The sequence below is a fragment of the Phyllobates terribilis genome, unplaced genomic scaffold, assembly GCF_046119375.1.
Source record: "Phyllobates terribilis strain yellow unplaced genomic scaffold, ASM4611937v1 Scaffold_8__6_contigs__length_399053987, whole genome shotgun sequence".
Classification (NCBI taxonomy): domain Eukaryota; kingdom Metazoa; phylum Chordata; class Amphibia; order Anura; family Dendrobatidae; genus Phyllobates; species Phyllobates terribilis.
The window spans coordinates 177,774,454-177,796,634 of NW_027362768.1; positions in this window are offsets into that span (position 1 = coordinate 177,774,454).

Below are 22,181 nucleotides of genomic sequence, written 5' to 3' on the forward strand. Positions count from 1 at the left end.
GTGTGTGATCTCGCCTCGCCTCAGAGCCGCCACCAGGTTACGGCCATTGTCACACACGACCATGCCTGGATGTAGGTTCAGCGGTCTCAGCCACAGATCTGCCTGCTCTTTCACAGCTGTCCACAACTCACAAGCAGTGTGAGGTTTCTCACCTAAGCTTAGGAGTTTCAGCACAGCCTGTTGCCGCTTGGCGGAGGCAGTACTGCAGTGCTTCCAGCTTGTAACTGATGTGGTGATATCTGAGATGGAGGCTGAACATGAGGAGGAGGATGATGCGCAGGAGCTGTACACTGTGGGGGCAACTCTGACTGACATAGAGCCCGCAATCCTCGGTGTGGGGAGGATGTGTTCCGTCCCAAGGTCCGACTGGGTCCCGGCTTCCACTATGTTTACTCAGTGTGCCGTCAGGGAGATGTACCGTCCCTGGCCACAAGCACTTGTCCACGTGTCCGTTGTCAGGTGGACTCTCCCAGTAACTGCGTTGTTGAGGGCACGGCAGATGTTTTGGGACACGTGCTTGTGTAGTGCGGGGATGGCACATCGGGCAAAATAGTGTCGGCTGGGTACCGAGTACCGAGGGACGGCCACCGTCATAAGGTTGCGGAAGGACTCCGTCTCCACCAGCCTAAAAGGCAGCATTTCCAACGCAAGCAGTCGTGAAATGTGCGAATTTAGGACTGTGGCCTGTGGGGCGTTAGCTGCGAATTTCCGCTTTCGTTCAAAGGTCTGGGATATGGACAATTGAACGCTGCGGTGGGATGTGGATGCTGTTTCTTGAGAAACTGCCATAACAAGTGATGACTGAGAGGAGGGGGCATCTTTGCATGCAGTATGGACAGGGGATTGCCTTGCACACATAACAGGGGGTTCTATTGCACGCACAACAGTGGAAGAAGCAGTGGTGACACCCGCTGACAATGGTCGTGGACCCTGGGGTTCGCCCCACAAAGTCGGGTGCATTGCTGCCATGTGCCTGATCATGCAGGTCCTGGTCAGGCTGGTAGTTTTGTCACCCCTGCTGATGCTGGCATGGCAGGTGGTACAAATGGCCTTTTTGGGGTTATCAGCAGAGTCTTTAAAAAAATGTCAGACTCTGGAAGACCTACCGGTTGTACTGGCAACGTCCCTCGTGTTGGTGTCACGGGGAACGGTTGCCCGCCTTCTGTCTGCGGCCACCACACTGCTTCTTCCTGCCTGTTGGGGTACTCTGCCTCCCTCACCCTGTGTGCTGCTGGCCTCGCTCTGCATGTCCTCCTGCCACGCTGGGTCAGTTACTAGATCATCCACCACCTCCTCCTCTTCCACTTGAGCACCACGATCCTCCTCCTCACTTCCTGGCAATTGTGTCTCGTCATCGTCCACCTCTTGTGACAAATTGCCAGCGTCGACTTCCTGTGGCCGTGGCTGTTCAAATATTTGGACATCGCTACATGGGATCTCCTCTTCCACCACTTCAAGCGGAGCAGGCGAGGGGCACAAATCTGGAAATGGACCAGTGAACAGCTCTTCAGAGTGTCCAAGTGTGGGATCAGTTGCTGTCTGACGACACTCGGCATGGTGGGAGGAAGGAACATCAGGGTGAGGAGGAGTATGCGGTCGAGACTCACGGCTACTAAGAGTCGACCGTGTGGAAGACAGGCCGGAGGTGGTGGTGCCCAGGTAACTGGAAGTATTATCTGCTATCCAATTAATAACCTGTTCACACTGATCAGTTCGCAATACTGGTGTTGTTCTATGCTTCCCTAGTAATTCGGTCAAGAAGTGGGAGCGAGAAGATGTGGCTGTTGGTTGTGGCACATTTTCACCTTGGCCACGGCCCCGTCCTCTGCACGCACCATCACCAGAACGTCCATTTCCACATCCCTTGCCACGCGCCTTGCCCATTGTAAAGTAAGTAAAATAGCTTACACTCGCACTATCAAGGGAAAAAGGGTAATACAAAGTAGATTAGAACCGTGGAAGAGGAAAACCACAGTTCTATTTCTCTGGCCTACACCCGACTCTTTTAAACAATCTGAACAATCAGGGAGAAAATATTACTGTTTTTCTTTACGGAAAAAATACCAAAAGCTGAATAATAGAGATTTCTTACCGTGGAACAGCAAAACCACAGTTATAATTTACTGGTGTATACCAGACTTTTTTAAATATATATATATTTGCGGCTGAACAGTGAGCGACACACTCAAACTGTTTGTTTTTTTTAGAAACAAATGGCCCAAAAGTGGATAAGACAGAGGTTTGTACCGTGGAACAGCAAAAGCACACTTCTGTCTCTCTGGCCTACACCAGACTATTTTCAACAGATATATTTGTGTCTGAAAAATCAGGGAGACACTCTTATTATTTTTTCTACGGCAAAAAATGCCAAAAACAGGATAATAGAGATTTTTACCATGGAACAGCAAAACCACAGTTATAATTTACTGGTGTATACCAGACTTTTTTAAATATATATATTTGCAGCTGAACAGTGAGCGACACACTCAAACTGTTTTTTTTAGATACAAATGGCCCATGGAACTGCAAAACCACACTTCTATTTCTCTAACCTACACCAGACTATTTTCAACAGATACATTTGTGTCTGAAAAATCAGAGACACACTTTTTTTTTTTTGGGGGGGGGAGGGGACGACACCAAAAGGTTAATAAGACGGGTATTTGTACAGTGTGAAGGAGGAAAAAAAAAAGAGGATTTAGATGAAAAAAAAAGGATCTTTCCTGTGCCACGAGACCTGGAGCTAAGTCCAGCAATTTCAGCAACAGGAGCACACAGGACTGTAATGCAGCGTTTGCTGGTATAACCACTGCGTCTCCTATACAGCCTGCCTGCCTGCCTGCCAGCCTGATATCTGGGATGGATATTAGTCCTGAGAAGGACTGTTTGTTTGATCTGGAAGCCTTTACAGACCCTACACTAACTATTTTGCAGGATATATCTCTCCCTAAATCAGCAGCGCTGTCCCTACACTGTCTGATCCATAGCGACTGTGTCCAAGATGGCGGCGCCCGGTTTTAAATACTCAAGGTAACGCTGTGCGGCCAGCCAATCACTGTAATGCCCACAACCAACATGGCTGTGGCATTACAGTGACTGGCTGTCACTTTCAAATTTTGCCCAATTTTTCGCACTGACTGACCTTCATTTCTTAAAGTAATGATGGCCACTCGCTTTTCTTTACTTAGCTGCTTTTTTCTTGCCATAATACAAATTCTAACAGTCTATTCAGTAGGACTATCAGCTGTGTATCCACCAGACTTCTGCACAACACAACTGATGGTCCCAACCCCATTTATAAGGCAAGAAATCCCACTTATTAAACCTGACAGGGCACACCTGTGAAGTGAAAACCATTTCCGGTGACTACCTCTTGAAGCTCATCAAGAGAATGCCAAGAGTGTGCAAAGCAGTCATCAAAGCAAAAGGTGGCTACTTTGAAGACCCTAGAATATAAGACATATTTTCAGTTGTTTCACACTTTTTTGTTAAGTATATATTTCCACATGTGTTAATTCATAGTTTTGATGCCTTCAGTGTGAATGTATAATTTTCATAGTCAAGAAAATACAGAAAAATCTTTAAATGAGAAGGTGTGTCCAAACTTTTGGTCTGTACTGTATGTACACAGTGACTCAACCAGTAGAATAGTGAGTGCAACTCTGGAGTATAATACAGGATGTAACTCAGGATCAGTACAGGACAAGTAATGTAATGCATGTACATAGTGATGGCACTAGCTGAATAGTGAGTGCAGCTCTGGAATATAATCCAGGATGTAACTCAGTGTCAGTATAAAGTAAGTAATGTAATGTATGTACACAGTGACTGCACCAGTAGAATAACGAGTGCAGCTCTGGGGTATAATACAGGATGTAACTCAGGACCAGTACAGGACAAGTAAAATAATGTATGTACATAGTGACGGCATCAGCTGAATAGTGAGTGCAGTTCTGGAGTATAATACAGGATGTAACTCAGGATAAGTACAGGATAAGCAATGTAATAATTGTGCACAGTGACTCCACCAACAGAATAAAGACTGTAGATCTGGAGAATGATATCAAATCTAACTCAAGATCAAGACAAGAAATGTTTTGAAAACTTTAAATCTATCAACTTTTTAGGTTTTATTTGCTTATAGGTGGATGCATGCTTTAACCCCTTCCCGACCCGTGTCACACCGTTTGTGACATGGAAAACAGTTCGTTCCCGACCCATGTCACAGCGTCTGTGACATGGAGGGAAAGAGCCCCTGCAGCGCCTGCGGGCGGGGTTGCTCAGGTGTCACAGTTGCTACTGCAACTGGACATCCTCAAGTCGACCCCCCGGGGGGTGGATTAACCCCCCCGTGCCTGGGACCCCTCCGATTGGCTGTTTCATTTTCACTTTTAGTGAAACTGCCAATCGGTATGAATTAAATATTTCACCAATGAAAATTGGTGTAATATTTAAATCTGGGCATTGCCTGATGCTTACAGCATCAGCCATTGGCTGGGGGGAGTGTCACCTCTGTTCCCCCCCTCCCCCCCAGATCTGATTGGGGGGCTAGCGTCACATGGATACTAGCCCCAATCAGATATGGAGGGATGGCTGAAACCTCCCAGCACCTTCCCAACCCTAGATCGTCTGCTGCGGACCCCCTGCTGTGGACCCCCTGCTGCGGACCCCCTGCTGCGGACCCCCTGCTGTGGACCCCCTGCTGCGGACCCCCTGCTGTGGACCCTGTGGATCGCGTCTGCCGCCGCCACCGCTGATCAGCGGTAAGTATTGCCGCCACTCCCCCCAACCCCCCCCTCCACCCCCCCCGCCCCCCTCTCCACCCCCCCTCCACTTTCATACCTGCACCCCGACCTCCGCTCCCTCTGCTCCCTCTCCCACGTCTTCATCCACCGGCTGCTGCTCTCCTTCTGACAGCCGGTGGACTGTGATCACAGCAGGAGCAGGCTCAGTGTAAATGCCCTGCTCCTGTGATCAAACCCACCATCCCCCAGTCCCAGTGATATCACCCCCCACCTCCCAATAATCACCCCCTCCCCCAGTGTTCACCCCCCCTGTTCCCAGTGATCACCCCCCCCCGAAAACCCAGTAATCAGCCCCCTGCTCCTGCCAGCTCCTGCTCCCCTTTCTGCCCCAGTAATCACCCCCCGATGCTGCCGGCCTCCTACCCCCCCTTGCTGCTGCTGGCTCCTGCCCCAGTGATCACCCCCCTTGCTGCTGCTTCTGGCTCCTCCATCTCCTCAGCCCCCTCCTACGTCTGACCGCCCCCTACGTCTGACCGCCCCCTACGTCTGACCGCCCCCTACGTCTGACCGCCCCCTACGCCTGACCGCCCCCTACGCCTGACCGCCCCCTACGCCTGACCGCCCCCTATGCCTGACCGCCCCCACACGTGACTGCAGAAGGTTACACCAAGCACACACACGTACACTCACACTATAATAAAGTTTTGATTTTTTTTTTTTTTTTTTACACACGCACAAAGCACACAAAATGTCCCGCCCGTCCCGCTCATCCCAGTCTAGGGCGTACTCAGCTGAGGAGGCTATGTCAGGTTGGTGTGTGTGTGTTGTAGTGTATGAGATTGTGTGTGTGTGTGTGTGTGTGTGGTGTATGCACTACAATATACCACACCGCACACCAACCTGACATGCACTACACAATTGTGTCCGCTAACAAATTGGAACCCTTTGCGTTTGGAGAGTCCCTGTGTGCCCAAACATTGGAGCTCCCCAACAAGTGACCCCATTTTGGAAACTAGACCCCCCAAGGCACCTATATAGATGCATAGTGAGCACTTGGAACCCCCAGGTGCTTCACAAATTGATTGATAAAAATGAAAAAGTGAAAAAAAAAACACTTTTTTATTTTTACGGATTAATTTGCTAAGGACCTGGGGGTCCCAAGTGCTCACTATGCATCTAGATAGGTGCCTTGGGGGGTCTAGTTTCCAAAATGGGGTCACTTGTGGGGGAGCTCCAATGTTTGGGCACACAGCGGCTCTCCAAACGCAACATGGTGTCTTCTAACAATTTGAGTCGACAATTTGTTAGCGGACACCATGTTGCTTTTGGAGAGCCGCTGTGTGCCCAAACATTGGAGCTCCCCCACAAGTGACCCCATTTTGGAAACTAGACCCCACAAGGCACCTATCTAGATGCATAGTGAGCACTTGGAACCCCCAGGTGCTTCACAAATTGATTCATAAAAATGAAAAAGTGGAAAAAAAAAGACTTTTTTGATTTTTACGGATTAATTTGTGAAGGATCTGGGGGTTCCAAGAGCTCACTATGCATCTAGATAGGTGCCTTGGGGGGTATAGTTTCCAAAATGTGGTCACTTGTAGGTGAGCTCCAATGTTTGGGCACACAGCGGCTCTCCAAACGGGACATGGTGTCTGCAAACAAATTGAATGGAAAATCGGCTCAAATTGTTAGCGGACACCATGTTGCGTTTGGAGAGCCCCTAATGTGCCTAAAAAGTGGAGCTCCCCCACAAGTGACCCCATTTTGGAAACTAGACCCCCCAAGGCACCTATCTAGATGCATAGTGAGCACTTGGAACCCCCAGGTGCTTCACAAAATGATCTGTGAAAACAAAAAAGTACTTTTTTTTCCACAAAAATTTTCTTTTAGCCTAAATTTTTTAATTTTCACATGGGTAACAGGATAAAATGCATCCTAAAATGTGTTGGTCAATTTCTCCTGAGTACACTGATACCTCATATGTGGTCATAAACCACTGTTTGGGCGCATGGCAGGGCTCAGAAGAGAAGGAGCGCAATTTGACTTTTGGAGCTAATTTTCCATTCAAAAAGTAAAATGGCGCTCCTTCCCTTCTGAGCCCTGCCGTTTGCCCAAACAGTGGTTTATGACCACATATGAGGTATCAGTGTACTCAGGAGAAATTGACCAACAAATTTTAGGATGCATTTTATCCTGTTACCCATGTGAAAATTAAAAAATGTAGGCTAAAAGAAAATTTTTGTTAGAAAAATAAAAATGTTCATTTTTTTCTTCCATGTGGCTTTAGTTCCTGTGATGCACCTGAAGGGTTAATAATCTTCTTGAATGTAGTTTTGAGTAGCTTGAGGGGTGCAGTTTTTGGAATGGTGTCACTTTTGGGTGTTTTCTGTCATAAAGACCCCTCAAAGGGACTTCAAATGTGATGTGGTAACTAAAAAAATGGTTTTGTAAATTTTGCTGGAAAAAAGATAAATTGCTGATGAACTTTGAACCCTTCAAACTTCCTACCAACATTTTTTTTTTCCAAAATTGTGCTGATGTAAAGTAGACATGTGGGAAATGTTATTTATTAACTATTTTGTGTCACATCACTCTCTGGTTTAGTAGAAAAAAAATTAAAAATTTGAAAATTGCAAAATTTTCAATTTTTTTCCCATATTTTTGATTTTTTCACAAATAAACGCAAATATTATCGACCTAAATTTAATACTAACATGAAGCCCAATATGTCACGAAAAAACAATCTCAGAATCGCTAGGATCCGTTGAAGTGTTCCAGAGTTTTTACTTCGTAAAGGGACACTGGTCAGAATTGACAAAAATGCCAAGGTCTTTAGGGTCAAAATAGGCTGGGTCCTGAAGGGGTTAAAGGGAATCTGTCCCCCCTGGGACTTTTCAGACCGCTAATATGAGCATACAAGTTACAGAAATGTGAATCTATACATACCTGTATGGCCCATATTAGCGGTCTGGTTTCTGTGTAATCACATTTTTATTAAATGATTTCTGCTAAGCTTGGTGACTACTAGTCAATCAGCGGCGCCAGACACCCCTTGACAGTAAAAGGAAGCATGGAGACCGGGAAGGCACACAGTTCGGGAAAATAGAGGAGCAGTGCTGGTGCAGTGTTATTTTATATTTTACCACCACTCGGGGCCTATTAGCACATTCAAGAAATGTAATGTAAGATGGCTACCAGACACATCAATGATGGGAGATATGCATCACGGAGGTGGCTTTCCCCAGTGATGTAAGCCCGGGAACAAGTTTCAGTACTTTTGGTGCTGAGAGTGTTAATAGGGCATGGCAAGGGCTGGGTTTACGAGCAGTCAGAGAGATGGGAGGGACTAGCTGCTCACATGTCCCCACCCTGGGACATGGTATGGAGGATATAAGGAAGTGTAGCTGTATCATTATTGCACAGTGTGTGGAGGTATAAAGACCTCCTGTGTGATGTCTCCAGACTAAGTTGGTGTACTGGATGCTATACAGCTTGCGTGTACTAGATTATCACTAAATTACAGTTATTTGAACTGTTTACTTTGTTTTCCCTGCACTGAGGCCATTTATTTCCTTTGCTTATGGCATGGTTTATGGAGTCTTAATAAACCGGCCAGGACGTTTTACTTAAACCGCTTACCGTGCCTACCTCAAGAGTAACCTAATGAGTAAAAATTTTACAATTGGTGCATAATCAAGGGCAGGAGTCCGAGGGGCACGTGATAGCCGCGGAAACCGCACATGTTAGGTAAAAGCGACTACAGAAGTGAAAGCAGACAACATGGAGGAGCTGATAAAGCAACTGGTTCAGGCTAATCTCCAGCAGTATCAGATATCACAGCAGCAGCAGTGGCAACAGCAGCAGCAGCACAGGCAGCAGAAGGAACTCCTAGCCGAGGCGATCCATGGCAGGGCAACCACCCCACCCCCCAAGTTAAGGTGATTCACAAATGAGGAAGACTGTATGGAGAGCCTTGCAAAAGATGACCCCGGGTGATGACTTCGAGGCGTTTTTGACGATTTTCGAAAGGGCGGCGAAATGGGAGAAATTACCTCCGGAGCAGTGGGCAGACGTTCCAGGGCCATATCTAACAGGGAAACCGCAGAAGGCCTATTATGATCTGGCCTTGCAGGACGGAAAATAGTATGCCATGTTGAAAACAGAGAGCTTGGCGCGCTTAGGAGTGACTCTGACTTTCGGGGCGCAATGGGTGCATCACTGGGCCTATCATGGTGACAAATCTCCCAGGTCCCAAATGTTTGACCTCCTACACCTGGTTCAAAAATGGTTGCAACCTGAATCTTCTTCCCCAGCGCAGATGGTGAAGAGAATTGTCATGAACAGGTTCATACACTCCTTTCTGGGGCCGGTGCAGTCCTGGATTTCCCAGGGAGATTCCCGGAATGCCGATGACCTAGTGGAAAAGTACAATGCGGTTGAGAGATCCCTGGGGAAACAAGGGGTCTTAACATTTCCAAACTGAGGTTCCCAAAGGGGGTCTGTCACCCAAAAAAGGGAACTAGAGTCACATCTGGGGGGCATCCATGAGCCGTCTGAGAGGTTGCCAAAGGCGCCATCTAATAAATAGATTTGTTGGAGGTGTCACACCCCGGGTCACATAGCCGCCCGTTGCCCCATGACCACTGAGCCACTGGACTGCAGCATCGGTCGGCGCTGCTTGCATTATGAATATCCTGTCTGAAGTGTTGACCCTCAACTAGGCGAGGGGCCACAGGCATGTCCAGTATCAGTGAATGGAGTGCAAATGACTGGTCTGTTGGACTTGGTAAGTTTGGTAACCCTAATGAGGGCCACACTTACTCATCAGTTAATTCCTGGGAAGATGGTGGGCATCTGCTGCATCCATGGGACGCTAAAGACCATCCTGTGGCCTGAGTGGTCATAAACACAAACTGTAGCACAGAGTCCCATGAGGTTGGCAAATTCAAGAACCTATTACACCTTGTTATAATAGGGCGGGACTGTGCCTTGTTTTGAGATTTGTGGGGAAGTGAGGTCACCTGGCTACCCAGACAACAGGCAGATCACCCTTAAAGAAACCTCATCGCAGCCTGAGTCTGATGGGTTACTCTTTAGTGTGCTTGTTGGCAATGAGGATGAGGCAGCGTCGCCTAAGGCCAACATTCCTGAGCTGGGGGTGTCTGAGGGTCCTTTGGAACCGTCCACCTCGAGAACATAACTCTTTAAGGAGCGTTTGATAATGTAACGGTATTAAATGGGGTTGCTCAAGGGCCGGGGGATGATACCCCTATTTTGTTATGAATGGGGAGTTATTACACCGTGTTGTTAGGCAGAGAGGTGAGGTCATAGAACAGCTACTAGTGCCAGGGTCCTACTGAGGCAGAGTGTTAGACATGGCCTAAACTCAAGTCTTAGGGCAGGGGTGTAGGACAAAGCGATTGTATGTCTATCACTCCCGTGGACTCCTGGATATAATGAAGGAGACCTCGGAAGCAGAGGCTACACCCTACAGGAGCACAATTGAGCATGTGGCTCAAATGCAAGAACGGATTGTTGAAGTGATGCCCATCGTGAGAGAACACCTCCTCCAGGCACAAGAGGCCCAGTCAACTGTGTACAATTGGTCAGCAAGGGTGAGACAGTTAAGCCCTGGGGATCGGGCACTAGTAGAGAGTAATTTTCTGGCCAAGGGGCAGGGCCCCTCAAAGTGGTCAAAAATGTTGGTGATGTCAACTATAAAGTCTACCAACCAGGGAGAAGGAAGCCTTATCAAGTGTACCACGTCAACCTTCCGATGGAAGTTCCATGTTTGGTGGCTAAGTCCAAACCCGAAGTGGAAGATGTCACGGTGGCAGAGATGCTGTCACATGCACAAAAGTAGCAGCGCCGAGAATTGCTTCATCAGAACAGAGACCTGGTTTCAGAGTTGCCGGGATGTACTCATGTCAGAGGACATGAAGTCCTCAAGGAGCTTTATGTCCAGGTGAATTTGAAGCCATATCAGATTCCCGAAACTCGCCGAGTCATTTTGAAGGCGGTGAAGCAGATGTTAAACCTAGGAGTCATTGTAGAGACCAAGAGCGGCTGGTCTAGTCCCAAAGTCTTGGTGCTGAAACCAGATGGAGAATGGTAGTTCTGCAATGACCACCGGAAGCTGAATGACGTTTCTAAATTTGACACATATACAATGCCCCGTGTCGATGAGGTCATTGGAAAGCTAGGGCCAGTCCGGTACAATACTACTCTGTACCTCACGAAAGGGTATTGGTAGATTCCTTTATCCAAAGAGGCCAAGGAGAAGCCGGCCTTTTCAAAGCTAAATGTTTTTTTCCAGTATGTCAGGATGCCATTTGGGTTGCAAGGAGCTCCAGCCACCTTCCAGAGAGTCATGGACTGAATTCTAGCTCTCCACAAGGAGTAAGCAGCAGCTTACCTGGATGACATTGTAATCTTCAGGCAGGCTTGGGAAAGCTATCTAGTCAAAGTCTAGGCGATATCTGATGCTTAAAGGAAGGCAGGGTTTTCCATCAACCCGTAGAAATGTGCCCTAGGGATAGATGAAGCCGAGTACTTGGGCTATGTTGCAGGCAGGGGTGAGATTAAACCCCAAGTGAATAAGGTGGACGCAATCCAGAATTGGCCACAACTGCTCTCAAAGAAGGTCAGAGCGTTTCTGGGCATTGTGGGCTACTACCGTCGGTTCATCCCTAATTTCGCTGTGACAGCAGCACCTCTCTGACCGACTTCCTTAAGGGAACGAAGTCGGCTATGGCCAAATAGTCTACAGAAGTGGAGACAGCATTCCAGGAACTGAAGCTAGCCCTGTGGAAACAGCCAGTGTTAATGGCTCTGGACAGGGGTGGTATGTAAGATGACCGCCAGACACATCATTGATGAATAACATGTATCACAGATGTGGTTGTCCTCAGTGATGTAAGCCGGGAAGCAAGCTCCAGCAGATATGAAGTTGAGAGTGTTAATAGGGCGTGGCAAGGTCCGGGTTTACTAGAAAGTCAGAGTCAGAGAGATGGGAGGGACTAGCTGCTCACATACCCACAACCTGGGGTGTGGTATTGCTGATATAAGGAAGTCCAGCTGTGGAGGTAAGAGGGCCTCCTGTGTGTTGTCCAGACTTATGGCCCCTTCACACGTCCTGAATTTTCCAGTACTGAAAAAAACAGTACCAGTGTTATTAGTGTTGCGTGTCCATGTGCCATCCATGTGGCTTCTGTGTGTATGTCTGCTGTCCGTGTGACACGTACCGGAATGGAATGCAGAATAGAAGTTACAGATGATTAGGTGTTAAAGATTTGCAAATATATAGATAGATATGAGTTAAATAGATTATAGATATCCGTGAAATAATTAGTGCCTTGCGTGTGTAGCTTATTGTACATGGATTAACCTAATAAAAAAACGAAAAAAAATGGATGTGCAAAGACAAAGCAGATAGCTGTTAGCTGATATTATCATGCTAGGAAGATCAATAGTTATTGGGCCTTTCCCAGACTAAAAATACCTAGAAGTACCATTTTGAAGCTGCCGCAGAAGTGGCTCATCACATTAAATGCATTGGCATTTTGCCTTTGCTCTTCCCAATTGCCCTGGTGCGTTGACTCACGTTGCGGTCAGTGAGACCCGGCGACTGTGCATATAAGTAACGCAGCGCAGCGGGACCAGAGAGTGGCTGCTGCTAAAGCCTATGGAGCATCAGAATGAGGCTCCATAGGCTTTGGACAATGGATTTGGGGAACGTCGTGGGAAGCGTTGGACTAAGTTTTTTTTTTAATTTATTTTATTTAATCATAAAAATCTGTTTAATAAACTCTACAAGGTGCAATTTTATAATATGTCGGGAACATTGTTCAATTATATGTCTATATGTCGGTCTGTCTATATCTATTATCAAACTCTATAGCATTCATTGTTGTCCAAAAACGCTAGAAAAATGCATAAAAAACGTGTGTTTTTGCCACTGCCTTTTTCCTGCCAAGAGATGCCAAAATGGTGCAGAAATTTCTGCATCCAAATACTCAGAGTGTGCACATACCCTAACACTGGGCAACAGCCACTGGCTGAATTATGTGCCAAAGCCAAAGCCAAATAATACGTAAAAGTGAGAGATTTATGATCAACTGTATTTTTTTAAACTAGCAAAATACATGAATCACCATGAACCAAGATGCATGACAAATTCTACTGATTAATCTGAAGACTGTTTAGACAATGAGCACCTATTATTTACAGAGAAAAGAACCCTCATAATATCGGTAATGTCTTGTTTTGTTTCCTGGAAGATAGCACATCCTCCTCTCACACATTTCCAAGTAATATGTATGAAATTGTCTTTGGCCTGTCTACACCATCTAAAGCTGGTTTTGCAAGTCGACAGGACCTGGTACAACACAACTCTCTATTTGGCAATATGTTTTGCAAGACTACTGGCTTATACTGGGACTACTGTTCAATGCTAATTGTGAACCGTACTCAGGGATGCTAACAATAAACAGAAAAAGGGGAACGGAGATACTTTCCACTAATCCTTACTGTGCACTAAGTAAACAGGGGATAAAGAACGAACATATACAAGACGGATTCATAGCATTCAGGAAAAGGGGACACACCGGCTGCAATGCCATCAGGAGACAGCGCCTTCAATTGTCTCTGCTCCTTCTGACTGGCACAGGACTATGCATCTGAATTACAGGATAGTATAGAGACTACTCATGAGGACCTGTTTCTGGGAAACATTGGTGACAACTAAGGTGATGATCAATCCCACACGATGCAACCAAGCTTTCTCAGGCTCCTAAAAAACACTATAGCTTTTCTGCAGTGAAATGGTACTGGTGAATGTACAGTACAGACCAAAAGTTTGGACACACCTTCTCATTTAAAGATTTTTCTGTATTTTCATGACTATGAAAATTGTACATTCACACTGAAGGCATCAAAACTATGAATTAACACTTGTGGAATTATATACTTAACAAAAAAGTGTGAAACAACTGAAAATATGTCTTATATTCTAGGTTCTTCAAAGTAGCCACCTTTTGCTTTGATGACTGCTTTGCACACTCTTGGCATTCTCTTGATGAGCTTCGAGAGGTAGTCACCAGAACTGGTCTTCCAACAATCTTGAAGGAGTTCTCAGAGATTCTTAGCACTAGTTGGCCCTTTTGCCTTCACTCTGCGATCCAGCTCACCGCAAACCATCTCGATTGGGTTCAGGTCTGACTGTGGAGGCCAGGTCATCTATCGTAGCACCCCATCACTCTCCTTCTTGGTCAAATAGCCCTTACACAGCCTGGAGGTGTGTTTGGGGTCATTGTCCTGTTGAAAAATAAATGATAGTCCAACTAAACGCAAACCAGACGGAATAGCATGCCGCTGCAAGATGCTGTGGTAGCCATGCTGGTTCAGTATGCCTTCAATTTTGAATAAATCCCCAACAGTATCACCAGCAAAGCACCCCCACACCATCACACCTCCTCCTCCATGCTTCACGGTGGGAACCAGGCATGTAGAGTCCATCGGTTCACCTTTTCTGCGTCGCACAAAGACACGGTGGTTGGAACCAAATATCTCAATTTGGACTCCTCAGACCAAAGCACAGATTTCCACTAGTCTAATGTGCATTCCTTGTGTTCTTTAGTCCAAATAAGTCTCTTCTGCTTGTTGCCTGTCCTTAGCAGTGGTTTCCTAGCAGCTATTTTACCATGAAGGCCTGCTGCACAAAGTCTCCTCTTTACAGTTGTTGTAGAGATGTGTCTGCTGCTAAAACTCTGTGTGGCATTGACCTGGTCTCTAATCTGAGCTGTTGTTAACCTGCGATTTCTGAGGCTGGTGACTTGGATAAACTTATCCTCAGAAGCAGAGGTGACTCTTGGTCTTCGTTTCCTGGGTCGGTCCTCATGTGAGCCAGTTTCTTTGTAGCGCTTGATGGTTTTTGCAACTGAACTTGGGGACACTTTCAAAGTTTGCCCAATTTTTCAGACTGACTGACCTTCATTTCTTAAAGTAATGATGGCCACTCGTTTTTCTTTACTTAGCTGCTTTTTTCTTGCCATAATACAAATTCTAACAGTCTATTCAGTAGGACTAATAGTTGTGTATCCACCTGACTTCTGCACAACACAACTGATGGTCCCAACCCCATTTATAAGGCGAGAAATCCCACTTATTAAACCTGACAGGGCACACCTGTGAAGTGAAAACCATTTCCGGTGACTACCTCTTGAAGCTCATCAAGAGAATTCAAAGAATGTGCAAAGCAGTCATCAAAGCAAAAGGTGGCGACTTTGAAGAACCTAGAATATAAGACATATTTTCAGTTGTTTCACACTTTTTTTGTTAAGTATATAATTCCACGTGTGTTAATTCATAGTTTTGATGCCTTCAGTGTGAATGTACAATTTTCATAGTCATGAAAATGCAGAAAATCTTTAAATGAGAAGGTGTGTCAAAACTTTTGGTCTGTACTGTATATATTAATTTTTTCTTCCATTAGTGCCCCCAAAAACCCTAGATAAAAGTTGGTTGTATTCGCTGATTTTGGAAGGAACAACCAACCACTTAATCTATATAAAAGGTCTGCAGACTTCTCTCCTGATAAATGATGTTCAGATGTTCAGGAGGATTGAACGTGCTGATTCTTTTGTTCTCTGGTGTTTGGCAGCAGGTTACTCCTCTATACTGACTGAAAACACATGCATGCCCAACTGAACAGATCAAGCAAAATCACTGCTCCACGTAAGAGTAAACAGGGCCCTCATTCTTTTGATCAGTAGGAGTCGTCAAGTTGAGATCATACATTTAGGTGATGAGGTTTTTTTAACTGGGCCGGTGATCAAGCATGTGCGTTGTCTTAGAGAAAAAAACTGTAAAATCAATAAGGACATCTCACGGAGAGGGGACATGTCACCCTCACATTGAACATATGGGATTAATTCTAACTGGAGAAGTGAGAAAGAGCTAACACTTGAACCTTCATTGAAGTAAAACCTTCTGCCATGAAGAGATAACTACAAAAATGATCTGCTGAGAACCAGCCAAGTCTAGGATTCATATACTTGTAGGTGGAAAAGTACAGGGGCTTCCTCTGTTCAAAGGCATTATCTTAGACTCTCTGGAGCCAGTGATGAATATTGGGGTTTGCATCTATCTGATATTTATGGGAGATATATCTTTGGCAAGGGACAAACATAATGCATTTACTCACATCACCGTAAGGCTGGCCGTACACCTCCAACTTAATATTGAAACATGACAGGAAACATGTTAGCAATATCTCCCACCTAGGACCTCCAGGGGCAAAGAAAGATATCCTGAAAATTGGGTATCTCAAACTTTTAAAAGACCTAACACATCTAATGATCAGCCCCCCAAATGAGCTCACAAAGGGAAGATATGTGGACGTAACCTTGATCTAATAAAATGTAGAATTTGGGTTTTTGTCATTTGTCAGTCCAGGAAGACACAGCTTGCTGTGTTTCTGTTTTCCTAAAAAAGAATGCTTCCCTCCACTAAGTTCTGAGCCATTTCCGTGACACAGGTTTAGTACTTTTCTTTTCTTATCCCTTTTATTCTATGTGATTGGGAACAAAACAACATGGTGTAAACAATTTGTATATTTTTTATAAACACTGCCTACATTTCCGGATTAAATATATAAAACTGAATAGCTCCGTTCCTCTTGCTCTGTAAACCACACTCCTGAAGCAATATGTTACCTGTAACAGGTGTCCAATCGGCCTGTATAAATGATTGGAGGCGGCAGCTAGTTGTTCCTTTTGTTATTATGGAGTTGGCAGTGATCATATCGGGGTATATATATATATTTTCCATGCTTTTGAATCGGAGGTGTATATACCGTACGCTCACTGTGAGTGCTCCAATAACTAGTAGTGGAAACAGTGGCGACCTCGTGCATCACTCGTTAATTGCGTAATTGTCCTGACGATTGGAGGCAGCGGAGTTGTGTCCCCTGACAAATTGGTGGCAGCGTTGGGAACTACGCGATTCCCCTGCTGTTATCCCTGACACACGCTACTTCTTTAGTGAATGTCTAAGGAACCGACAAAAATTGTACACAACTATTGGGGAATGGAGGACCCTCATTCTTGCGATCAGCGGGGTCACACATTAATCATCTATCTTGTGAAAGAGTCAAGTGTTGTTTAGCTCTCCCGTTTGCACACTGGCTGATCTCCTCACTCGCAGCTTCAAGAAGGTATTCCTTTTACCTCGCTTAATCTCTCTCATGTTACGATTCCAGTGTTAGGAGTCTGAGGCCGGTGGAGGGTGCAGCAGTGATCCAGGAGAACCATTTTGCTGGGGTCAGTGTTGTGTCTGATCTGTACAACTCTCGGAGGTGAGTGCAATAAATCCTCCTCCCAATGATTCTTATTGCAGACATTCACATGAAGCGCATTTTCTCTTATTTTCTTTTGTTTGCACATAATAAGCATTTTGGGGCCGATTGATCAAGACTGGCAAAGCACACGCTCACGCTACACCAGTCCTGCTGGGGAACAAGGCGCTGAATTCATTAAGATACAGGTGCGACTATGTATGCCATACAAAACGCCAGCACTTTTGAGTAATTGGATAGGTAGGTGAGGCCACGCCCCATATCCTCCCCAGCTCAGCTCTGAAAATTTCAGTGGAGCCGTTTCAAATGGGAGTGAAAAACGAAAAAAGTCGCAAAATTTTTGTGAGTCTTTTCTGGTGTAAAAGCTTTGAGGAATCAGCCATGAGCATGGTTCTTTTTTAGATCAAGAGCAGTGAGCACATATTTTGGAGGAACCAACATACATGAGTATAACACTATAGCCATCATTACAGGCGAAATGAAGACTTTGCGTGGGTAAGTCATTTGACTAAAAAAGGGTTATTCAAATCGGTCAATCGGGGACTAATGATGTGGAGCAATGGTCTCCAACCAGCGAATCACCAGCACACTGAAATTACCATTTCCATGAGGTGCAGGCTGCCAGAGAAAGCTGGATGTTACAGATTCACAAAAGCTGAAGACCCAAAGGGTAAAGTCAACTGATGTAGAGATTATACTTACAATAAATGTACCACAATGGTACAAAAAAGACTATTGTGATATAAATCTGGTATCTCACTGTTATTGTAATGACGGAAGATAATAATAAGGTAATACAAGGAGAATATTCTATTTGTAGAGGTAGTTCCTGGAAGATTATCTGATCTGTGTCAATTTCCAAGTAACATAAATCATATTAATTTTGGCTTGTCTACACCGTCTAAAACTGGTTATGTGAGGCAGAACAACATGCGCCCCATATTACACTGCACGGCTGCCTTATTCACAATGCCCACTATTCAGAACCAACGGTAACAGTATTGTAGGCTGGGAATAATTCCGTATACAGAAACCATATATGCATCACCTAATAACATGTCACATATCCCAGAAAACAGGACAGATCCTGCTATACAAAGAACCCATAGCAGCCAACTATGCATCATCTGCCAGTAAGTTCTCTTGTTTTGTTAACATTGGTACAAGAACACCTCATTACCATTTATAGTAAATGTCATTTGTGGTATTGCCTTCTACTCCCCAAGTTTATGAAGTCTATATTTCCTGAACCAGAAATGAACAGTATATAAAGGAGGGGTTGGGGGTAGTCAGTAAAAATGTGGCCTGCTCATGTTTAATATCAAAGTGTAACGATAACGATTTCATTTTTAATCTTGAAGAAATTGCACAAATTAATTAAATATAACTCGCATATACAGTACAGACCAAAAGTTTGGACACACCTTCTCATTTAAAGATTTTTCTGTATTTTCATGACTTTGAAAATTATACATTCACACTGAAGGCATCAAAACTATGAATTAACACATGTAGAATTATATACTTAACAAAAAAGTGTGAAACAACTGAAAATATGTCTTATATTCTAGGTTCTTCAAAGTAGCCACCTTTTGCTTTGATGACAGCTTTGCACACTCTTGGCATTCTCTTGATGAGCTTCAAGAGGTAGTCACCGGAAATGGTCTTCCAACAATCTTGAAGGAGTTCCCAGAGATGCTTAGCACTAGTTGGCCCTTTTGCCTTCACTCTGCGGTCCAGCTCACCCCAAACCATTTCGATTGGGTTCAGGTCTGGTGACTGTGGAGGCCAGGTCATCTGGAGTAGCACCCCATCACTCTCCTTCTTGGTCAAATAGCCCTTACACAGCCTGGAGGTGTGTTTGGGGTCATTGTCCTGTTGAAAAATAAATGATGGTCCAACTAAACGCAAACCGGATGGAATAGCATGCCGCTGCAAGATGCTGTGGTAGCCATGCTGGTTCAGTATGCCTTCAATTTTAAATAAATCCCCAACAGTGTCACCAGCAAAGCACCCCCACACCATCACACCTCCTCCTCCATGCTTCACGGTGGGAACCAGGCATGTAGAGTCCATCCGTTCACCTTTTCTGCGTCGCACAAAGACGCAGTGGTTGGAACCAAAGATCTCAAATTTGGACTCATCAGACCAAAGCACAGATTTCCACTGGTCTAATGTCCATTCCTTGTGTTCTTTAGCCCAAACAAGTCTCTTCTGCTTGTTGCCTGTCCTTAGTAGTAGTTTCCTAGGAGCTATTTTACCATGAAGGCCTGCTGCACAAAGTCTACTCTTAACAGTTGTTGAAGAGATGTGTCTGCTGCTAGAACTCTGTGTGGCATTGACCTGGTCTCTAATCTGAGCTGCTGTTAACCTGCGATTTCTGAGGCTGGTGACTTGGATATACTTATCCTCAGAAGCAGAGGTGACTCTTGGTCTTCCTTTCCTGGGGTGGTCCTCATGTGAGCCAGTTTCTTTGTAGCGCTTGATGGTTTTTGCCACTGCACTTGGGGACACTTTCAAAGTTTGCCCAATTTTTTGGACTGACTGACCTTCATTTCTTAAAGTAATGATGGCCACTTGTTTTTCTTTACTTAGCTGCTTTTTTCTTGCCATAACACAAATTCTAACAGTCTATTCAGTAGGACTATCAGCTGTGTATCCACCAGACTTCTGCACAACACAACTGATGGTTCCAACCCCATTTATAAGGCAAGAAATCCCACTTATTAAACCTGACAGGGCACACCTGTGAAGTGAAAACCATTTCCGGTGACTACCTCTTGAAGCTCATCAAGAGAATGCCAAGAGTGTGCAAAGCAGTCATCAAAGCAAAAGGTGGCTACTTTGAAGAACCTAGAATATAAGACATATTTTCAGTTGTTTCACACTTTTTGGTTAAGTATATAGTTTTGATGCCTTCTGTGTGAATGTACAATTTTCATAGTCATGAAAATACAGAAAAATCTTTAAATGAGAAGGTGTGTCCAAACTTTTGGTCTGTACTGTATCTTCATGGTGGGTTTATTGTTTTTATGACACAGTTCTACATGTTCTGATTCCTTCCACCCAGCACTAAAATTAGAAGATAACATTTTAGCAGCCACCACAAGAGGGAGCTCTCTGCATATAGAACTATCCTGAGGAAGGGTGTGCCAAAACATGGGTCAGGGTTTGGTGGCAATCCAGGAGAGGGCATCACAGGTAAGATTTATGCTATTCCTACAGTACAGACGAAAAGTTTAGACACACCTTCTCATTTAAAGATTTTTCTGTATTTTCATGCCTATGAAAATTGTACATTCACACTGAAGGCATCAAAACTATGATTTAACACATGTGGAATTATATACTTAACAAAAAAGTGTGAAACAACTGAAAATATGCCTTATATTCTAGGTTCTTCAAAGTAGCCACCTTTTGCTTTGATGACTGCTTTGCACACTCTTGGCATTCTCTTGATGAGCTTCAAGAGGTAGTCACCGGAAATGGTTTTCACTTCACAGGTGTGCCCTGTCAGGTTTAATAAGTGGGATTTCTTGCCTTACAAATGGGGTTGGGACCATCAGTTGTGTTGTGCAGAAGTCTGGAGGATACACAGCTGATAGTCCTACTGAATAGACTGTTAGAATTTGTATTATGGCAAGAAAAAAGCAGCTAAGTAAAGAAAAACGAGTGGCCATCATTACTTTAAGAAATTAAGGTCAGTCAGCCCGAAAAATTGGGAAAACTTTGAAAGTGTCCCCAAGTGCAGTTGCAAAAACCATCAAGCGCTACAAAGAAACTGGCTCACATGAGGACCGACCCAGGAAAGGAAGACCAAGAGTCACCTCTGCTTCTGAGGATAAGTTTATCCAAGTTACCAGCCTCAGAAATCGCAGGTTAACAGCAGCTCAGATTAGAGACCAGGTCAATGCCACACAGAGTTCTAGCAGCAGACACATCTCTTCAACAACTGTTAAGAGGAGACTTTGTGCAGCAGGCCTTCATGGTAAAATAGCTGCTAGGAAACCACTGCTAAGGACAGGCAACAAGCAGAAGAGACTTGTTTGGGCTAAAGAACACAAGGAATGGACATTAGACCAGTGGAAATCTGTGCTTTGGTCTGATGAGTCCAAATTTGAGATCTTTGGTTCCAACCACTGTGTCTTTGTGCGACGCAGAAAAGGTGAACGGATGGACTCTACATGCCTGGTTCCCACCGTGAAGCATGGAGGAGGAGGTGTGATGGTGTGGGGGTGCTTTGCTGGTGACACTGTTGGGGATTTATTCAAAATTTAAGGCATACTGAACCAGCATGGCTACCACAGCATCTTTCAGCGGCATACTATTCCATCCGGTTTGCATTTAGTTGGACCATCATTTATTTTTCAACAGGACAATGACCCCAAACACACCTCCAGGCTGTGTAAGGGCTATTTGACCAAGGAGGAGAGTGATGGGGTGCTACGCCAGATGACCTGGCCTTCACAGTCACCAGACCTGAACCCAATCGAGATGGTTTGGGGTGAGCTGGACCGCAGAGTGAAGGCAAAAGGGCCAACAAGTGCTAAGCATCTCTGGGAACTCCTTCAAGATTGTTGGAAGACCATTTCCGGTGACTACCTCTTGAAGCTCATCAAGAGAATGCCAAGAGTGTGCAAAGCAGTCATCAAAGCAAAAGGTGGCTACTTTGAAGAACCTAGAATATAAGACATATTTTCAGTTGTTTCACACTTTTTTGTTAAGTATATAATTCCACATGTGGTAATTCATAGTTTTGATGCCTTCAGTGTGAATGTACAATTTTCATAGTCATGAAAATACAGAAAAATCTTTAAATGAGAAGTTGTGTCCAAACTTTTGGTCTGTACTGTATATCTGTATAGTGACCCATTAGCCATCTTTTTTTCTTTACCCATTCCATCTCCACTTACATCTTGCTAGCATTAGCAGCTCATAGTTTTGTTGTATTACATAAATAATTATTTAAATCAGGGGTTGTCCACAACTAGGACAACACCTTCTTCATCTAAAGGTTTGGCTCAGATCAAATAAAAAGACCTGTACTCACCTCCCGTGTCGGCGCCATTCCAGCGGTGTTG